The sequence below is a fragment of the Saccostrea cucullata genome, unplaced genomic scaffold (assembly GCF_032062105.1).
Source record: "Saccostrea cucullata isolate Sc308-1 unplaced genomic scaffold, CSIRO_AGI_Scuc_v1 ctg1348, whole genome shotgun sequence".
NCBI classification, from domain to species: Eukaryota; Metazoa; Mollusca; class Bivalvia; order Ostreida; family Ostreidae; genus Saccostrea; species Saccostrea cuccullata.
Genome location: NW_026940008.1, coordinates 57,091 through 75,889, shown reverse-complemented (window position 1 = coordinate 75,889; position 18,799 = coordinate 57,091). Strand labels below are relative to the sequence as shown.

Genomic DNA, 18,799 nt, shown 5'->3' with positions numbered 1-18,799 from the left:
TTTGTTCAAATGAAGGGCCACGCCCTCATTCAAGGGGAGATAATTGGCAATTAATGAAAATTTGGTGGCATGTTTTAAAAATCTTCTTCTCAAGAACCACTGTGCCAGGAAAGATGAAACTTATGGGGAATCATCCTCAGGTAGTGTAGATTCAAGTTTGTTCAAATCATGACCCCCGGGGGTAGGGCGGGGCCACAATGGCCGACATAAGTTTTACATAGAAATATATAGGAAAATTCTTGAAAAATCTTCTTCTCAAGAATGACCAAGCCATAATTCATCATATTTATATGGAAGCATCCCCAGGTAGTGTAAATGCAAGTTTGTTCAAATCATGACCCCCGGGGGTAGGGCGGGGCCAAAATGGCCGACCAAGTTTTATATAGAAAAATATAGGAAAATTCTTTAAAAATCTTTTCAAGAATGACCTAGCCATAATTCATCATATTTATATGGAAGCATCCTCAGGTAGTGTAGATTCAAGTTTGTTCAAATCATGACCCCCCGGGGGTAGGGCGGGGCCACAATGGCCGACCACAATTTTACATAGACATATATAGGAAAATTCTTTAAAAATCTCCTTCTCAAGAATGACCAAGCCATAATTCATCATATTTACATAGAAGCATCCTCAGTTAGTGTAAATTCAAGTTTGTTCAAATCATGACCCCCGGGGGTAGGGCGGGGCCAAAATGGCCGACCAAAGTTTTACATAGAAATATACAGGAAAATTCTTTAAAAATCTTCTCTAAGATAGAAAATCCATGATTGTTCATGGGACTACTTTTGGATTTTACTTTTTCAATAATAAACCAATGTATAGTTTTACCTAGCCACAGTGCTCAGGTGAGCGATGTAGCCCATGGGCCTCTTGCTTATCATTCCTGTAGTAGATTTGCAACATCGTTCAGGAGGTTCTCCATGATGGTAAAGCGCTCGGGTCCAATATGCTCTCCCATCCACCTCGTCACAACGAAAGCCGCATTGATGATTTGATTGTATTGCATGAATTTAAGGAGGCGTCGGCCCGCTCCATGTTCACCGTCATCATGGTAGTTTTTAATATCGTTTTCTAGGAATCTGTAAACTAAGATTCTGCTGTCGTCACTGGCGACATAGGGGTCGATGCAGGCCTTCTTATAGAAGTTTTTGACACTTTCTGCCGAGTCTACCTCAGAACCAATGGCAAAAAAATCAGATCCATTTTTTTGTAAAGGATCGACGCTTTTTGTAGCAATGTCATCCAGTTTCTGTGTTTCAGACGCTTCGATTTGTAAAACGTCCGCACTAGTGAGCAGCGGAACTTCCTCGCTATATTTATTGCCATTTGGTAAAGTGAGGCTGTTTTTTGACATTTTCACAGTAATGTTTTATTTTTTGAAAGAATCTGATTTGTCAAACAAATTATTTCTGGCAGAAACAATGGACATAGGTTGTTGAGGGGTAATGTAAAACGGCAAGGGAACCTTCGCTATTTTTTTAATTTTCTGGGCGCTGAGAATTTCATCTTTTTTCTTACCGTCCACCAGCTTGGCCGTAATAGACACTGGCCGATCAGAGTGCTGAGGACGAACTCCGTTTCTATGAATTCTAACGAATTTGACGTCTACCCCTAATGTTTGTTTAAAAATTTCTGGCATAGTAGCAGCTAGATCTTCATTATGGGAATATGGATAGTTATGTATTAAAATATTATCACGCATAGACCTAGCTCGCAAATCGGTGATTTCATTATCCATCACAGTCTTCTCTTTCAATCTTGTCATCGTCGTTTTCATCAGAAGTGATTAGAATGTCTTCTTCATCTGAAGAAATGTCTTCATACAGGTCGCTTTTCACTGTGAAATAATCCATTTTTTTACTCGAATCTACATTGTCATCTGCATTAAAATCTTTTAAAACTTCATACAAGGTATATTGAGAACTATAGGAAAAGCAGTTACTTAGATTGGATTAATGCTACTGTCTTGTGGAAAAACATGAAAATTTAAGACTATGCCAATTATAACGAATACCTAGTGATTAAGGAAGTTGCTGCTGGAGAAGATGGAAAATTAAATGGTGACAATCTTGATATTTTTGTTACAACCAATGATATCAGAATGTCAAACCACAACAAAGATAACCACTTGTTTGCCACTGATTGGAAACCATAGAGGCCGGGTCAAGCAACAAGATTTCAATGAACATGGTGTGCAAGAGGTCATTGACAGAACCGTTGATTTGGAACCCACTTTTGAAAATTTGTTGGTGTCAGACAATGAAAATAAGAAATTTGTTCATTAACTAGCACAGCTTCCTGGTAGAGAAATGTCTAAAACCTAGACAAACTTCCAGTGGCTGAAATCTGTAGTCCCCAGTGAGCACTTTTTGTCCGACATTATGTCACGAAAAACTGTTTCTTACCGATTACCTTTTCTCCTTAAGAGTGAAGCAAAGTACGATAACTGTATTCAGATAATGGAATCATACGCAACTGGTAACAGACTGGTACAAAAAACCTGGCAGAGGTTTGGCCATCAGTTGAAGACTGTTGAAATGTTGCCAGTTTCCTGGAGTTCTGTTTAATGTTCGTTTGAATTCAAGTATATTTTCTTTCATATTGTATTTGCTCTAGTTTAATTTCATTATTGAGACATTTAGACATTTCTGCAAGAATCTTCGCAATTTTTTTTTTTCAGTCATATCTAACATTGTTAAAATACACCAAAAGCATAGCATAAAAATATGTTGTTTTTTTTTTTACAATTCTTAACAACATTCAACCTTTATGAATTAAGGTGAGCAAATACAATGTAAATTTTTTGCTTGTGTTTTTGTTATTGAAATTATGTATTTTAAAATTGAATGGGTAATGAAATTGATATTTATTAGATCATTGAGTCAAATGCTGACTGACATTTTTCATACCAATAGTTAGTCCATTATTTAAACACTGAATTGACGGCGGATTTTTCCGTTATTTCCTGATCATGACAAGGAGCACACGGCGGTAGTGACTAGTCAGCAGGGGATGCTCTCTCATCCATGGCACCTGATCTCACTTCTGATGTTTCAAAGGTCCGTGTTTGCTCTGCTCTTGCTTTGTATTGTTTTATGGAATTTGAGATTGAATACTGTTTGTTATCTCCATATCCTTCTTCATAGATCCGTCAGCAAAATTCTAAAGTTTAAGACCGTAAATGTAAAAGAATTATTTTTTCAATGGTAACAATTTACTATTTTAAACCAGAAGTCTCTGTCGAGACTGTTTTATGGATCTTAGTGTAGTCTACTTGTGTGCCAAGTTATATTAAAATCAGACCAAAACTGTAGGAGAAGTAGCGTTTTGAAAAAATTGTTTACAGACAGATGGACGGACGACGGACACCTTACTATCGCATAAGCTCTTCTGGTCTCTGACCAGAAGAGCTAAAGATACCAGGACTTTTTTATCCTGTCTTTTGGCATGGTTTCTTTATTCAGCATTGTCATTTATAGGTGCTACATTTCGACAAAACCAAGACAAGTATGGAAAATGTACATAGTACTTAACAAAATACTCATCTTTATGATTACTATTTGAAAATTTTAAATAAATAGTATTCTACTCAGCTACATAATTTTTATTTGTAAATACTTACGGTGAAATCACACATCATTTATTAACGAAGTCCCATTTAAAACATCGACTTAAAACTTTAAGAATATGAATGTAAAATATATGTACCTTTAACATGAGAAATTAAATGCATATTTGGGCTATGTCTCGTATTAAAAGTCGATAATGTTCATTTTATTAGCTCTACTGGTCAGAGACCAGAAGAGCTTATGCGATAGTAATGCGTCCGGCGTCCGTCCGTCTGTCTGTCTGTCTGTAAACAATTTTTCATAAAGCTACCCCTCCTACAGTTTTAGTCTGATTTCAATATTACTTTGCACACAACTAGAATACACTGAGATACATAGAATAGTGCATCGGTTTTCAATTTGGATGAACGGTGATGGCATAGTTACTAAAAATAGAATTTTCTCTGAAATTCCTTTAAAACACTACTCCTTCTACAGTTTTGGTCTGATTTCAATATTACTGGGCACACAAGTAGAATACACTAAGATACATAAAATAGAGCATCGGTTTTTGATTTTGATGAATGGTGCAGCCATGGTTACTAAAAATAGAATTTTCTGTGAAATTCCTTTAAAACACTACTCCTTCCACAGTTTTGGTCTGATTTCAATATAACTAGGCACACAAGTAGAATTCACTAAGATACATAGAATAGTGCATCGGTTTTTGATTTCGATGAATGGTGTTGCCATGGTTACTAAAAATAGAATTTTCTGTGAAATTCCTTTAAAACACTACTCCTTCTACAGTTTTGGTCTGATTTCAGTATAACTGGGCACACAAGTAGAATACACTAAGATACATAGAATAGAGCATCGGTTTTTGATTTCGATGAATGGTGCAGCCATGGTTACTAAAAATAGAATTTTCTCTGAAATTCCTTTAAAACACTACTCCTTCTACAGTTTTGGTCTGATTTCAATATAACTGGGCACACAAGTAGAATTCACTAAGATACATAGAATATTGCATCGGTTTTTGATTTCGATGAATGGTGTTGCCATGGTTACTAAAAATAGAATTTTCTGTGAAATTCCTTTAAAACACTACTCCTTCTACAGTTTTGGTCTGATTTCAATATAACTTGGCACACAAGTAGACTACACTAAGATACATAATTCTGTGCATTGGTTTTTGATTTCGATGAACGGTGTTGCCATGGTTACTAAAAATAGAATTTTCTGTGAAATTCCTTTAAAACTCTACTCCTTCTACAGTTTTAGTTTGATTATAAAATAAGTTGGCACACAAGAAGACTACACAAAGATACATAAAATAGTACAATGGTTTTTGATAAGTACAAACCAGTAGAGCTGCAGTCTCGTCAGAGACTTCTGGTTGCAAAAAAGAATGGGACCTTAATTTGTGCGAAAAGCCATGTGAGCTTAGAAAGTGCGTTGAACTGTAATTTATATATGCTACAAAAGTGTGTACATTCAAAGGTGACCTCTTGGTAAATGGTATTTATTGTTTACAGTTCGAACAACACAGCTGCTTTGGTCCACTATAAATACATTTCTCAAATCCAAAGTATTTAAAGAGATGTAGTCTTATACACCCATTCTTGTTAAGAACAAAATCTTAAACAGCAGAATCTAAACCTTTACGATAAGGGGCAATGTCATTGTTGTTGTAGTACATAATGGTCCGGGAGGGTAGTCCAGTTCTACAAGCTCTTCAGATTACCTGCAAGTATTTTTTAAGAGTGGTTGGTGGCTTGAAATGAATTACTCTTGTCACGGACGGAGCATTCAGTCCCATGCATAGAGCAACTGTAGCAAAAATGAGTCTTACTTTAGGATTGGGATTTGTAATCTCGTGCACAATAAAGTTTTTCAAACGGGTAGCATAATCTTGATGGTACTGAGCAACTATTCAAATCTCTGGTAAAGCCTCTTTCCCACACACAGTATGCCTTTGATCCAAGAATTTGGTAAATATACAAATAGCTAAAGCCAACACTTTCTGGCCCTTTCCGATATTTCAATATATTTTTGGAAAAGGGCTACAATTTCACAGCATCTCCGTAATGTTGGGGAAAAAATATACATAACCGATAAAAAGCTCCATTGTTTGTTACTAATGCTATAAAACGTTAGAAAGTACCAACTCCGTACACGAGTATGGCAAAGGAAGTCATCAGTTGTTTAAATGTATAGAAACGTGTCAAATTCTGCGTCTGCTTTGCCTTTTGTGTTATTGTGAATCTCGTTCAGCAAAAGTGTAGGGGGAACGTTTCCATATTTAATTTGGAGAGCGCATTGAAAAATCAAAACACTGTTGACAATCGGTGCTAAACTGTTGTTGTAAACTACGACAGAATCAAGTAATTTTCCGTGTTGTTACTGTAGGAAAACATTTCTGACAAGGAGGGCAAGAAGCCTTGTTTAAGATGAAAGAACACGGAGAGACAAGAAACCAAGCTAAAAAATCAGAGTATAGCGCCTACCCCATCAAAATTTATAGGATGAGGGTGACTTCTCATAGATAAGTAAGTTCTATTGAAAATGAACTTGACCTGTGATTAGAGAGGTGTTTTGAAAATGTTTCCATCCTAACTTTGAATTTTTCTACCAAGTCCTCAACAAGACCTCCCTTCTCTAAAAATTTGTAATCTACCGGAGATTGTCCAAAGACACTTATAACCTTCTATTCATTTCTGTTAATAATTCCAGGAAATCTGTTGCCTAAAAAAGAATTTGTTCATCATTTAAGAGCTCTATGAATATTCTTTACTTTTACTACTAAGCCTTGCAATTAAACAGCAAAGAGTTGGAAATTAAAATAATTAAATTTTATTGCAATAACAATCAAATAAAACGTACTTTAATGGTATGAAATAATATCATAAAATGTAATAATGACCGTATTGTGGACAGAAATTGAGCCCCGATCCCCAAAATACGTCTTAATCGATAATTAATGCTCTGACTGCTGCTGATTAAACAAATGTAAATACATGTATGAAATAACAATACATCCCAGCCGGGTACTATTTACCAGGGCGCATCTAGTCCGGACAGGTTAAACAGAGAAGAATAACCCCATTAAAGTAAAGACAAAGTTCTCGTGAATGATTGATTGATTGTCTACTGTTTAACGTCCCTCTCCAGAATATTTCACTGACATGGAGACGTCACCAAGGGCTGCAAATTTACGCCTATGCTCGTCACTTTCGGCCTTTGAGCAGGAAGACATCTTTATCGAACCTGCTTTGACACGTGGCCTCGGTTTATACGGTCTCTTCCAAAGGACCGCACTATTTAGTCGCCTTTTACGACAAGCAAGGGGGTACTGAGGACCTATTCTAACCCGGATTCCCTCGGGGTTCTCGTGAATGAAAAATTATAAACATAACAAAAACTTCATGAAATATTCGCCGAAGACGGCGACCTGATAATTATTAGTTGAACTGATAATTTTTGTCGAAAGACAATTATGTAAAAAGTCAATTCCTAGAGTCTGTTTAAAGCATGCGGGCCATCCCGATTGTCTCTTTGAGACCTTAAGGTAATTCTCTTTGAGAACTGAAGGTAATTCTTGGTTTTGCTTTAAGAATGTATACCTCTCTTTGTTTAGGGAGGATCACTTATCCTCTTCACGTAGCCGACACTGGTTTCAGTCCCTTTTGAAAGCACATGTAAAAGCTTTCTCACGCGCTTTCTTTCTTTTACGGTATGTCAGACTCGTTTCATAATTTGGTAGATTGATATTTCTCTTGTCTTTTTTGCAGTTCACTGGTCACACGGGTGTTTCACGGCAGTGGAGTTCCAAGGGCAGCACACTTCATGGTATTGGAATTTCCTGGTCCATGATTCCGGTGTGTGGCGGAGTAGATCTAGGGTTCAAAGTTCACGGAACATGTAACATTCTTTGGATTGGACTTCGAATAACCTCTGTGGAATGCCTCGGATTCCTGGTAGAGGTTGGTGTATTCTTGTTAAAGCTGAAGTTCACTTGCTGACGTAGGGTGGCCTGGTCATCTTCTGTGGATTGCAGTTTCCTTGCATGGGGTAAAAGAAACTCTTTGGGCCAACATTTTTCAGGTAGGCCTCTTCATACTAGTGAGTGGCTGGCACAGGTCCTTCCACATTTACCCAAGTAGCAATTGACGATAGTATATGTTGCATGGCCAAGCACATTGAATAACTTCTCCTGGGATTTTTTGCAGTGCGTGTTCGTACTCTGCAGTATATCCCTTCATTACATCGACGGAGACTTTTCTCTTGATAGCTGCAGCGGTTCTACTTAAAAACGTTCTTTGAATAAACTTTGCAGCACCAATTGCTTTTTTCTGTGAATTGACGAGGTGACGAGTATCCCTTAAGGCTTCCACGATCATACCCATGCTCTTTCATGACCTGCTGCTCTCAACGGTAAGCTGCACTGTCTCCATCAGGGTGATCTGGCCAATATTAGTAGGCTCTTGGTTACTTAGGAACTCGCGGTAGACTTCCTCTGCTGCTAAGTCCTTCCTACTGATGTGCTGGTCCATCATTAAGGCGGCACACAGGTTACACATCTCGGGATGATCCGGACAGTTTGTTCCTTGACTTCGCTTATGACAGAGTTTGTTTTTTGTGACCATTCCAACAATTTTTTTTTGCTTGGATAAATACTAAGGAATTTTTACTGATCAACTTTTGAGTAGTGAATTCATTATTAAGTCCATTGTTAAAAAAGTTAACAATGGGTTGCGTTTTTTTTTTATACAGGCAGCTCGTTTTTAGATATAAGAAGTAAAATGCTATTTTGTTCTGCTTCTGTGCAGAATCATTTAGATTATGCCAGCTGTGCATAGTATGCAGGTTTATCAAAGAGCCTTAAAAAGAAATTACAAATATGCCAAAACAAAATGGTGAGATTTATACTTAATCCATCCCCTTTGCATACCATAAACTATAAAGTTCTTAATACATTGAATTTTTTGAATGTGGAAGATCGGGTAAGACAACTCAGATTAAACCATGTATATAATAATACAGTGTATACCATGGCTACGCGCCATCTTATCTAACTGAAAATTTTACTCTAAGATCAGCTGTGTCTTCACGCAACACCAGTGCATCAAATAATGAAGATTTTTTTATACCTCATGTGAAAACATGTCAAACAGACACTTTTTACTATAATGGGATAAACGACTGGAATGTTTGACCAGCCTCTATTAATTGTACAAAAGGAAAGAGTACTTTTAAGAAACAAGTCAAGAGTTTTATCTTATAAAAACGCATTTTAGAACATGAACGTGATATGTTTCAGTACTAGTTTATAAAATAGATATTGATAATGTCAATGTTATACTTAAACTCAATTTAGATGTTTATGCTAAAATAATTGTGCCAAAAAGTATTATAGTGCTTTAATGATGGAACATTCATTACATTGTATTGTTATTCATTCTATAAAGTTATTTAAGATAGGACCCCAGTTGAAAATAAGCAGCTTTAATGGGTTATCCTGGTATTTATCTAATTATTTATGAATGAAATGTGGACTACCAACTTTTGTCGTTTATAAGATCATGTATAATTATGTGTATTTGTTTCATGTACGATGACCTGATGATGATACTAAATAAATACTACGACTACTACATGTACTTCATAAAAATATTTTTTTTTGTGAAAGTAAACACATTGTTCTTTAAGACTAATTCTGTGGCTTCTAATAAATATTCTTTTGTAAACCGGTTGTCAAACACATTTCTGTAATTTTCAATCCAGAAATTTAAAGCCTTGATTTCTAGGGTACTGGTTATATTGGTGAATAGATTTAATACATCTACAAATACAAGTTTTGTGTTAAAATCGACCTGTGTAGGTAGATGTCGTAAAAATGTAAATCCTCCCGGACAAAGCATTTAACGCGTTGGCAGAGATATCTAGTAGATTGCTGAGACGTTGAAAAGGTGCCTCGGGTCCTCCAACTATCGGTCAGAATGTTAGATCTTGTGGATTTTCATAAACAATATACTACACATTTTTTGGTTTTTTTATGCGCCCGGATCGATAGATCCAAGGCGTATATTGTTTTTGTCCAGTCTTTTTATCTGTTTGTCCGACTGTCTGTTGTCAACTCTAACCTTCGACATAACTTTTGAACCTTGAGAGATAGAGACGTCATATTTGGTATACACACTCCACCAATAAAGTTCTTTCAAAAGACACCAAGGTCAATGACCTTGTGCCCTTCGTGCTTAAAATAGCTTTTTCGAACTTTTGTCATAACCTTCGAACCATCGGAGATAGAGACTTCATCTTTGGTATGCATACTTCACTAATTAAGCCCTGACACGAAATTCAATGACCTTGTGACCTTGCCTGTGACCTAAATGATAAAAATAGCTATTTTCGAACATTCCCAATAACTTTTGAACCATAGGAGATACAGACTTCACATTTGGTATGCATACTCCACTAATAATGATTGATTGTTTATTGTTTTACGTCCCTCTCCAGAATATTTTACTGATATTGAGACGTCACAAATGCCGGTGAAAGGCTGCAAATTAAGGCCTATGCTCGGCACTTACGGCCTTTGAGCAGGGAGAGATCTTTATCGTGCCACACCTGCTGTGACACGGGGCCTCGCTTTATACGGTTTCATTCGAAGGACCGCCCAATTTAGTCGCCTTTTACGACAAGCAAGGGGGTACTGAGGACAAATTCTAACCTGAATCCCCACGGGGCTACTCCACTAATAAAGTTCTTTCAAATAACATTAAGATCAATTACCTTGTGACCTTGACTGTGACCTATTTGCTAAAAATAGTTTTTTTTTGTAATTTTGTTGCCGCCGGGCGCATAATGTTTCGCAAACACATCTTGTTTTATATCTTCTTTGATTAATTTTGATATTTGTATTTTACGTAGCCCATAGAATCAACTTTCCTTATTATCAAAATTAGTTAAAAAGTCTTATCCCTTTTTTGTAAATACTGAGGAGTGTTTATGGAACAATTTCTCAATTTTTTGCAGAGCTTTTTTTATCCAGGTTTTCAGTAACTTTTGTGTAGAATTCTGTACTGGAAAGCATATGTGTTATCTTTCTTTCATAGTAAGCTGCGTTCATAATAACCAGGGCTCCTCCTTTATCAGAGTTTTACATACAGTATCTAATATACCATTTCGTCCTTTTTGGGATTGAAATTAGACCTATTTCTAACTGAAGCCTTCGGTTCATTTGAATCACTTTCTGTTGTGTTAAAGTATTCTGCTTGTCGTAATCTACGCGTGTATTCTTTAATATTTTTTTAACTCTTGATTATTACCATTAGGAGTCGGTGTATACTTCAATCCCTTTGACAAAAGTTTCCCATTCATTTAATTGTTTACTGGACAAATTGATTTCTTTCGGTTCCACGCGTTTTCCATTTGTTGATGATGCTGGAATCTTTGTCCGCTGTTCAGTTTGCCTCTGCCAAAAAAATACTTGTGAACTCTTTTTTCCAATGTAGGTGATTCCATTTTTTCTTGTAGGTATTTTCTTAAAGTTATTTGGCATTCCATAACCATTTCCGTATCTGTTATTGAAATGATTAAATTCATCCCCTCTTCTTGACTACGTGTTGTTGTTTATTCTTTTATCAAAATTATGATTATGTGGTTTGTTGTTTTCTTTTCCTACATACCCTTTTTGCTCTTGATGTTGTACTATATGCTTTTGTTGTCTTGTTTTTGTTGGCCAGTTGTTGGTTTCTTTGAGTGAAAATTTGACGGACAGCGTCAACGAAACTGATTTCGCTTTTTGTCGATTTGTTGGACAACTTTCCGTTTTGTATAGGCTTCTTTGGACATTTTTGTTTGACTATGTTGTTACCATATTTTCTAACGTAATGTAATTGCCATATTTCCCTCATCCTCCACCTATCATGTGCTCGTTTTTTCCACATTTATGTCTCCTTAGAGGAATAATAAGAGGAAAAGTTGTACCATTTCGGATGGTGATGTAAAAGTGAAATGGACGATTCTGATGTCCATGTAAAAAATTTCTGATGATTATGTATCCAAGAGACAAATGTTCAAGATATTTATACTGACTACTTGAAGTTTTGTTTATGAACTTTCAACTGGTAAAATATATAAATGTTACAGTAAATATGTGAAACTAGGAATTCCATGTATTTCCTGAACCATTCAGTAAATACATATATTTACTGGCCGATTTAGGAAATAAATATATTTACTTAATACAATGTAGCTAGGAAATCCATGTCTTTACTGGAAACATTAGCCCATTATACACGTTTTTACTGAACTACTGCAGAAAACTAGATGAGTATACATATATGCTTTAAAACTTTCAGTGAGTATACAGATTTAATTTGTGCTAAGTTACGTGAACGGAAAGTAATATTTCATCTTCTTCAAAGAAGACTATTTTTAAAATTTTGAATTATTTGTGAAGGCAAAGCTATAAATAAATTGCTAATGGTCCTGGCCTTTTCCTAATGGCTCCTGACTTGTGTCTTTTGGTCCTTTTCCCAGTGGCTCCTCATATCTTTCGTTCCTTTATCTAAAACACAGCAATACATTTTAATTAAGGAGTGAAGCTTATTTCAACTTAGGGGACGACCATTTGATTCTGAGGGGGGCCTGGCAGATTTTGGAAATAAATAATCTGTTTCTGAAAATATTGAAAATAAATAATCTTTCCTCCACTACTGAGAAATAAATATTCTGACCTTGACTTATGATATTTAAATATTGTGGAAAATACCTTTTTTTTACGTGTAATTTAATCTCAAAAGTCTTCAATTCAAAAATTATTTTTGGCTCGCTTCGCTCGCCATTTTAGAACCAAATAGTATTTAAAATCAGATTACCAGACTGGATACTTTAGTCAGTTTGTCAACATGACAATGTGCACTTAGTAGGTGTGATGAATAACAGTACTTTAAATACAAGCCAATTCTTATACACCTCAAAAGATAAATTTTCTTGTCGAAGAATTACACTTCCCCGAGAAATTAATACAAAATATACACTGGTGGATTTAAGTGGGACGTACATGTGTACAACCCCTCCTCTAAAATTTCAAAGTATAATAATAATAATGCCATACTAATAAGGACAATACCAATATGTTTGTGCCTAGTTTTACACTTAAAATACACAAAAACCCAAGAGCTTCAGGGGGCTTCGCCCCCTGAACCGCCTTCATTCAAAGTATAGAATGACCAGTATTAATTATGTCATACTTTGGCTCATAATAACCAATACCACTATAATAGTGCCTGATTTTACTCTTAAAATACAACCCAAAAGTTTCGGGGGGAGGGGGTGTTAATCCTTTGGCCTCCACCAGGGCTTCGCACAGGACCTGGGGGCCTTACGGCGGCCCCAGACCTCTTGCGTACACGCCCCTCCCCAAATCCTGTATCTGCCTATGGTATATAAATGATCAGTCTTTTAGAATCAATTAATCACGGTACGGGAAGACAAAGAAGAAAATAAATAATCTGTCCTTGATAATCTTGAAAATAAATAATCTGTCCTCGACAAGCATGGAAATAAAAAATCCGTCTCAAAAAATATTGCCAGGCCCCCCCCCCCCCCCCCCCCCTGAGGATCAAATGGTCGTCCCCTTATGTTATCCGATATAACATAACTTGTGGCAGTTTACGCTTTATAAACCGCGAAGCTGTTTATAAGAAAGCGTAAACTGCCCCAAGTTATGTTATATCGGATAACATAAGTTGAAATTAGCTTCATTCCTTATAATTTAATTTCTGTGTAGACAATGAGACAATATTTCCTCCGGAAAAAGGCTTCAAATTGAGCATTATTTTAAAAGTAACGTCAAGCGGAGTAATACGATTTTGACATAACTCATTGTGACGTAGGCAAGTTATGTTAAACAAAATGTTATATGTTCCTCTGAATGATTCAGCCAATAAAATTGCTTGATACAAGTGAAATTAAATTATTAAAAAATAATTGTAATCTTTTCGTTTTTAAGAAATATTTGAAAGTCTTTCATAAATGATTAAATTTACTTGAAATTTTGGGACTCATTTCAACATCAGGAAATGCATGATTTTGTGTTGAAGCAATACGAGACATCATCTTCAAACATGTTATCAAGAAAATCTGGAAAAGTGAGATCAGTGGCATCATCTGAAGACTCCAAGTCATGTGCTTGATCCAAAGGTAGCAAGATTACATAATGGTTGGACTTCCACAAATGCTGAGGTAGATTGCGTCCATTTATATGGCTGAACATGATGTAAATACACGAATCATCTGAACATTTTCTTGGCTAAACATGTCTATTTAATGTTTCTATCACAAGTTCCACTCCATATGGTGGAAAAACTGAAACCGCCTTGTGTTGGAGTATTCAAGGTAAACTGATATAAAGGCTATATATATATAAATAAAAATTTTCATCTTATAAACAACAAAGCCATTGTTTATCATTTCAATTTAATATCCGTAGGTGAGCGATGTGGCCCTTTGGCCTCTTATTTGACAAACCACAAGTTTGCACTTTTGTTATTGGTGACTTAATGGTTTCTGAACTGTACAATACATCATTGTACACTGTAGTCTGCATTAATGACCTGTTCCGGCTTCTGTTGACTTTAACAATATCCATGTTTGAGTTCAAAAGACACTTGATTTCATCTTTGGAGTAAACGATATCATGTTCAATTTGAATTGACCTGCTCATCAGTTACTTGAACCTATTAAAAATATATAAATATAGTATAACAAAATCTCAATCTAATTAAAATTACATCTTCTTGCATACTCACTATAATGACAAATCAGAGGCAAGATGTACACCTGCCTTTGTTCTGTGGTATCTTCAAAACACTGCTGCGTAAGAATTCCTTAAGAAAAGAGGCAATTTCATTCTCAGTGCAGATTATCAAAATTATGAAGTCAGAAATTAAAATGTTGATGTAAGATGACGTCTTGCATACTCGCTACATCATACAACATCCCCTAAGGGGTCACGTCAAAGAGGTCAAATTCGGAACATCTTTAGTCTTCTTCGCCTTAACAAATATATAAAATTTGACCTCTGATGTGACCCTCTACAGGATGTTGGATATTAGTGCAGCGAGTATGCAAATGTATGCAATATCTACATGTAATTTTCATTAGAATCTATTAAAGTTCCCTCCTTTAATCAATAGGGATGATGAACTGAACAAACCTAATTTAAATGTAACTCAATATGTATGCATATCAATTTAACTATTATCCTTTTCCCTATTCTCACAGGGTCCACTCAGTTGGGACCTTCCGGGCTCGCTCGGAGCGCAGTCTCGACAATTCAAGCTAATCCACGTATCGAATGACAGAATTGAAACATGGCGGCAATCAGCTTGTGTTTGGAAATTTCGGATGTTAATATTGATAATATTGGCAGTCCTCATGCAAATTTTCCAAATATCATTGTACATGGCGTTTTATAAGCAACAACGTAAGTATGCGTTTGAAAAGAAAGGATTTCGGTGAAAAAAGATTTCGAATCCACAATTAAATGATGCGTGTAAGAATGTGCCTCATACGGGTATAAATAAGTAAACTGTATAGTACAATGAACATTTATATGTATTATTTTGTAGGCTGGAGGAAGATCGATGTAGGATATCTCCATATGTCAAAAATGTATTAGGAAACTAAAGACTTGACGATATTAGAAGAATTTTTAGAATGTCCCATGAGACTTTTGGGGTTATTCTAAGATACTTCGAAGACATGATGGCCAGTTTAAGGGATGAATTACATCATGGGGGGAGTGAACCACTCACGGTAAAGAAACAGATACTTACTTCTGAAGATATGGGATAAAATTATTTCAGTCAACAAAAATTAATTTTGCGCATTAATGCTTATCCGGTTCTCTGTCTAATGAAAAGTCTAATAAATCATTTTTTTCTGCATTAGAATTTTATTTTCAATCAAATACACTCCATCTGAGAATGTTTACCTCTTTGTGGACATTTGTGCGCGTTGAACTTTTCCATCGAAGGGAATGTCATGTTACACAGATAACAGAATGTATGCGGTAAACCGTTTGTTGCACCATTTTGATTCCGTCTGTACCACCTATCTGGCGGGAACTGTTCTTACAGTACCAGAACAGCAATTCCGATCCGATCGTTAAGTTTCCATGGAGGAACTGCCAATCGAGTACGCCAAAAGTAAATAAAGTATTTTTTCATTTGTAAATCTAAACCCCTACCATAGACTCATAGGCCATGGTTCATGTTACTTGAATAACAAAAATAGGCTTGTTAAACACTTCGTTAAAAAATAAATCATATAATATATAAATACTTCATTATGATGATTTAAATATTTACAAGTTATTTCAAAATTTTAATACATATGATTGTGCAGATGTTGCCAAGAACCCTCGCGTTGCACGCATGTTCAAAAGTAAATTGTTGAAGAAAATAAAAGAAATAGACGCAAAATATATGAAACGTCATGGCAATACAATATTTTCAAAATTACAGATGCTCAAAATAAAAAAAATATAAAGACGAAGATTTGCCATCATCTCCTTCAGGCAGAGGAGTCGTGCTAGATGTTAGCGATATTGAGAAGGCACAAAATAAGCAATATAAAGATAAATTCTTCGGAATATTTGCAGAGGAAATGGTTGCTCTATCAGTAACCGTAATCCACACAAAAGAATCAAAATTGAAGGAAGACATTCTGTGCAGCGGTTTCTGAGGCGTTGCACTGACAAAAAAAGGACTGACTGACATACTGAGTAACGGACGGATGAGAAACATTACACCTCAAGAAACATGTTGCGTGGGTTATATTAATCCGTTAACAAAATGGTACTTTGGGGATTATGTTGACACCAAAATGACACTAAATGAAGTCACACAAAACATCAAGAAAAAATTCCGAAAATGGGAATATCATGCTCCAAGTGACTACTATGCAAAATCAAAAACTTTACAAAGAGGAACCAACAAATATCGACCTTATTAGCGATTTCAAAACCAGACCTACAACAGTTACATACAAGCTGGATCAGAAAGTCACAACTCTATTTGGAAAAGGACCCCGGAAGCAGGACAAGGCAAAGACGTAAATGTGTGTCAATTTGTTATCTTAAATTGATCTGAACAATTTAAGAAATACATGTACACCACAAAACATTCAGGAACAGAAAAACAAAACACTACTTTAAAGTTCAACCGAGACGTGGCGATTTTGAGTTTCTTTCCTGGGGATCGAACATGAAATATTAGCCTTTCATAATACTATTGTGTGGTGGATTACGCAAGTCGCTTGCTGAACACACCACCATGTCTGCCAAATATGTGCAGCTAGCTATCATACGAGACAGCGCCTAGAGTTTAAACCACGTAACAAATCTCTGTCACAACTCCATGCAAGGCTCAAACACCAATACTGAAACAGCAGCCCCTGGTAAAAAGCTCTGACCTATTATATAATGTTCAACAAAGAAGATGGGTGAATAAGGCGGGTAGAATGCCTATACCCTAACAAAAAAATACTATAGTTAACTATAGTTAACTATAGTTAACTATAGTTTACTATAGTTAACTATAGTAAATCAAAGTGTCAAAGTTTTCGTCAAAGTTTTTCAAAGTGTCAAAGTTTTTGCCAAAGTTTTTCAAAGTGTCAAAGTTTTCGCCAAAGTTTTTCAAAGTGTCAAAGTTTTCGTCAAAGTTTTTCAAAGTGTCAAAGTTTTTGCCAAAGTTTTTCAAAGTGTCAAAGTTTTCGCCAAAGTTTTTCAAAGTGTCAAAGTTTTCGCCAAAGTTTTTCAAAGTGTCAAAGTTTTCGCCAAAGTTTTTCAAAGTGTCAAAGTTTTCGTCAAAGTTTTTCAAAGTGTCAAAGTTTTTGCCAAAGTTTTTCAAAGTGTCAAAGTTTTTGCCAAAGTTTTTCAAAGTGTCAAAGTTTTCGCCAAAGTTTTTCAAAGTGTCAAAGTTTTCGCCAAAGTTTTTCAAAGTGTCAAAGTTTTCGTCAAAGTTTTTCAAAGTGTCAAAGTTTTTGCCAAAGTTTTTTAAAGTGTCAAAGTTTTCGCCAAAGTTTTTCAAAGTGTCAATGTTTTCGCCAAAGTTTTTCAAAGTGTCAAAGTTTTCGCCAAAGTTTCTCAAAGTGTCAAAGTTTTCGATAAAGTTTTTCAAAGTATCAAACTTTTCGATAAAGTTTTTCAAAGCATCCCAAGTTTTTGATAAAGTTTATTAAATTTTCAAAGTTGGCTATAAAGTTTTTTAAATTGTCAAAGTTGGCGATAAAGTTTTTCTATGTGTTAAAGTATCCAAGTTTTCGACAAAGTTTTTCAAAGTGTTAAATTTTTCGATAAAGTTTTTCAAAGTATCCAAGTTTTTGATTAAGTTTTACAAAGTATCAAAGACTTCGATAATGTTTTTCAAAGTGTCAAAGTTTTTGATAAAGTTTCTCAAAGAATCAAAGTTTTCGATAAAGTTTTTTAAAGTGTCAAAATTTTCAATAAACTTTTTCAAAGTTTTAAAGCATCCAAGTTTTCAATAAAGTTTTTCGAAGCAACCAAGTTTTCAATTAAGGTTTTCGAAGTATCTGAGTTTTCCATAAAGTATTTCAAAGTATCAAAGTTTTCGATAAAGTTTTTTGAAGTATCAAAGTTTTCGACAACGTTTTTTAAAGTGTCAAAGTTTTTCAAAGTGTCAAAGTTTTCGTCAAAGTTTTTCAAAGTGTCAAAGTTTTCGCCAAAGTTTTTCAAAGTGTCAAAGTTTTCGTCAAAGTTTTTCAAAGTGTCAAAGTTTTCGCCAAAGTTTTTCAAAGTGTCAAAGTTTTCGTCAAAGTTTTCCAAAGTGTCAAAGTTTTCGCCAAAGTTTTTCAAAGTGTCAAAGTTTTCGCCAAAGTTTTTCAAAGTGTCAAAGTTTTCGCCAAAGTTTTTCAAAGTGTCAAAGTTTTCGTCAAAGTTTTTCAAAGTGTCAAAGTTTTCGTCAAAGTTTTTCAAAGTGTCAAAGTTTTCGCCAAAGTTTTTCAAAGTGTCAAAGTTTTCGCCAAAGTTTTTCAAAGTGTCAAAGTTTTCGTCAAAGTTTTTCAAAGTGTCAAAGTTTTCGCCAAAGTTTTTCAAAGTGTCAAAGTTTTCGTCAAAGTTTTTCAAAGTGTCAAAGTTTTCGTCAAAGTTTTTCAAAGTGTCAAAGTTATCACTATAGTAAATCAAAGTTTTCAAAGTGTCAAAGTTATCACT

The 18,799-nt window shown here is 35.3% G+C and overlaps 1 pseudogene; it reads right to left on the bottom strand.

Moving 5' to 3' along the window:
• Positions 1-875: 875 nt before the first annotated feature.
• Positions 876-1,766, bottom strand: LOC134254449 (uncharacterized; annotated as a pseudogene).
• Between the last annotated feature and the right edge of the window lie 17,033 nt (positions 1,767-18,799).